Here is a 3,010-nt window from a genome sequence, read left to right as displayed (position 1 = left end):
TCAGTGGACAGCTGGGCCTCTTTGGAGGTTCCTTTTTGTTACATCGTCAATGACTTCCTTGACCTTTTCATTCCAGAAAGTTGAGGGGTTGAGGAAGGGGATCACCAGCACAGCTCTCAGGTTCACCACCTTGTTGAGGTGTGTGGAGTGGCCCTTGCCTGGCCTCATATAGCCCAGAACCACCTCCATGCGGCGAGATCCACAGGTAGAGAAGGCCTTGTGGTGCCCAGAGGAGGAGAGGAGTGCAGCACTGCAGCCACTCTGAGGATGCAGGAGACCACAATAAGCAGCATGGTGGTCAGCACAAAGAGCCAGGACAGGAAGAAGTCCATGAGCTCAGGAAAGCTGGAGGAGCGGAGCAGTGTCACAGAAGTAGTGGTTGATGACCTTAGGGCCACAGAACCAGAGCTGGGCTTTCTGTGTTTTCAGGGTGGGGGAGATGATGGAGAAAAACCCAACCACCCAGCAGGCCATGACCAGCTTCACACAAACCGGACTACTCATGACAGTTGAGTAGTGCAGAGGCCAGCAGATGGCCACATAGCCATCAAAGGCCATGACTGAGAGGATCAGGAAGTTGATGGCACCCAGAGGGAAGTAAAAGAAAGACTGAATAAGACCAGCCAGAGACACGGTCTTGGGAGTTGATAGCAGGTCTGCCGGCATCCTAGAAATCACAGAGTAAGTGATCAATATCTCTGTGAGAGAGAAGAGTCAGAGGAAGAAATGCTTGGGTGAGTGGAGGCAGGAGTCCAGGCAAGAGATGACAATAATGGCCAAGTACCCCAGAACTGTCAGCCCATATATCCACAGGATAAAAGCAGACAGGAGGATCTGGAACTCATGGAGATGAGGAAATTCCAGGAGCACAGATTCTCTGACGACACTGCAGTTATTCATGGCACTTGATGCCAGTTCTCTGTGATACCTGAGAGGTCAGGAAAGCTTAGTGGAAAATAGCCATCAACTTCCTCCTTGGCCAAGTCCCTCGACGGTTGTCCTGGTTCCCCAAGCTTACCAGCCTATGGGCATGGTAATTTCAGTGTCCAGAAGGAACATTACCACAGGCAGAAGTTTCCCTGGGGCAAGGAATAGACTAGGTTTAGGAGTCAGCCACCTGCTTCTTTTGTCTTCAACTTATTCATTCTACATATTTATTAAGCTCCATCTCTGAAAGATGTTGGATGGGTCTGGAGATAATGTGATAAACATTTTCTAACTTTCAAATTGAGGTCCTTTGATCCAATATCAGGTGCTAAGTATTACTTCTTTTCCTGTGCTGGAAACTGTGCTGTGTACCCTACCCACTACTTCTTCTCATCTTTGTGCTCAATCCTCATCCTATTTTTCTTCTCTGGGACATTTCAGACTACAAATAACCCATTTTTTTAAGCTGCTTTCACCCTTAACTGCAAGGTTCCTGTCCTCTCTATATAAGTTTTCCTCTATTTCTGACTTTCCCTTGTCTGACCACTTTAGCTGTCTTTCTGTCATTGTTTAAAATAAAAGCTTCCACAGTTCTCTTCTCATTCTTTTCTCCTTTAACCAAAGCAATCTTGAAAGTGTAGGTGAATCTCAAATCTGTGTTTTTGTCTATCTCTGAGTCCCAGCTCACATTTCTAAACCACCACCACACACTCAACAAGTCTAAACCATAGAAGTAATTCTTCAAAACCAATATCATGTTCATGGCCCTCCAATCTTCCAGCCATCTAGGCTGCAAACTGGAGAGTAGCTCTGATTTTTACTGCTCTCTTCTAGACAACTTGAATTGCTGCTGTTGGAAATTTTTCTTCATCCATTTTCCCTTTCCTTTTCCATAGCTACCACCCGAGTTCAAGGATTCTTTGCCTCTTAACTTCAACATTGCAGCTGGTTTTTTATTTATAGATTCCCTTAAACCCACTCTATCCATAAACAGCTTTCTTACTTAGTGGTTTAAATGACTCTATCCTTTGGCTGCTTTTAATAATCTGAAGCAATGTAATTTCATTTACATCTTTAAAAATTATAAAATCAATTAATCTCAAAATCAACTCATCAAACAAGCCATCTACCTTCATACAAAAAAATACTAGAAAGATTTTTAAAAATATTAATGATAGCCATCTCTGAGTGTGGATTATAGGCACTTTTAATTGAGATTGGTTATATTTCAGGTTTATGGCATGTTGTTTTGATATACATATATATAGTAAAGTGATTACCACAATCGAGCTAATGATTATATCCCTGACTTCTCATAGCTACCATTTTGTATGTATAGTAAGAAAACCTCAGATCTACTTTCTTAGCAAATTTCAAATACACAATATAGCATATTAACTATAGTTTTTATGCAACATATCAAACCTCTTGAACTTATCATACTACATAATGGAAACCTATAAGAGATCCCACTCATCTCTTTTCAGATCCTTCATGTTGCAGGCTTTACTGTTTAGGTCTATTTTAAATTTTCCAGTAGCAGATAGCTCTCCCATCCCTATGTACTAATTTTACAGAGATTTGGAAGTCATTTGAAAGTTCCTTCCTTGTTATTCATCTCTCTCTGCATGTCAGCCCTTTCAATTCTCCTCTGTAAATTATCCCTGTTTCTTCTGACTCCTGAAACAACTTTCGTACCCCAGAGAATGACTCCCTTTTTTTTTATACACTGGAAATGCAAATGAGAAAGCTGTCCTCTTGATTGTTTGTAGCAGGAAATTTTGTCATGAGTGTCTTTGGAGGCATGTGGGTTTGTCCAGGACACGAAGGAGCAGGGCTGAGGATCAGAGCAAAGGTGGGACAGGGAAAGTACCCGAGCATCTCCTTACTGTTGCCAGGTCTTTGGAAGAGACTGGTCATAGGGGCAGGACATGGAGGGAAGTAGAACAGCTAGCAACAAGAATTAGAGGCAAAACCAATTGAGAGGATCCTGGGTTGCATGGTTTAAAGCCTAAGAAGGTTCACAGAAAAGAAAGAGATACATCAGGATGGAACCAAGGCTGAGCTTCCCCCACCCAGTCTC

General features: G+C 42.7%; 1 pseudogene; it reads right to left on the bottom strand.

Moving 5' to 3' along the window:
* On the bottom strand, window positions 1-900 carry LOC143397056 (olfactory receptor 6V1-like; annotated as a pseudogene).
* Window positions 901-3,010: the final 2,110 nt, after the last annotated feature.

This window comes from Callospermophilus lateralis, chromosome 1 (genome assembly GCF_048772815.1).
Source record: "Callospermophilus lateralis isolate mCalLat2 chromosome 1, mCalLat2.hap1, whole genome shotgun sequence".
NCBI classification, from domain to species: domain Eukaryota; kingdom Metazoa; phylum Chordata; class Mammalia; order Rodentia; family Sciuridae; genus Callospermophilus; species Callospermophilus lateralis.
Note: the sequence above shows the minus strand (reverse complement) of the source record. Positions and strands in the feature narration are given on the sequence as shown.